Below are 634 nucleotides of genomic sequence, written 5' to 3'. Positions count from 1 at the left end.
AAAAAAGTCAGGTGTGATGGTGTACAATTTGAATCCTGGAGGTGGAGTGTGGGTGAGGGTGGACAAAGGTAGATAGATCTCTGAGGATAACATGGTCTACAGAGCTAGCTCTAAGACAATCAAGGGCTACACTGAGAAAACCCTGTCTCAAAACAGTAACAATAAAAGATGGACAAGCAAAACATACACATTAAGACAAAAAGAAATTTAACTATCTACAACTAGACATATCAGTTTGATTTACTGGCTTTGCTCTTAACTATGTACTTAGAGAACAATTTGGGAACAATAACATTTTCTAAATGATTTTGAATAGCATTTATCTAAGTGGTAGAGCCACTGACTAGCAGCACAAAGTTCCAACACCACACACAGAACATCCATCACTGTAAATGACAATGTATCACCTGTGAGTGCCGAAAGCAGAGTTTCATTTTTCTTGACTTCATATTAAGCTATCTCATCAAACCAGTGTTCTTTTCTGGATCCTTCCTAAGCCATCTAAGCAAAGCCTAAATGCACACATTAAGAATGCAGACCATGAAGGAAGAAAAGCAGAATACAGCTTTATATTATTGAACTTTATGTACAAAATCATTTGATTTCAAATAAACATTTAATGTAAAAACAAACG

Source organism: Mastomys coucha, unplaced genomic scaffold (assembly GCF_008632895.1).
Source record: "Mastomys coucha isolate ucsf_1 unplaced genomic scaffold, UCSF_Mcou_1 pScaffold5, whole genome shotgun sequence".
Classification (NCBI taxonomy): Eukaryota; Metazoa; Chordata; class Mammalia; order Rodentia; family Muridae; genus Mastomys; species Mastomys coucha.
Note: the sequence above shows the minus strand (reverse complement) of the source record.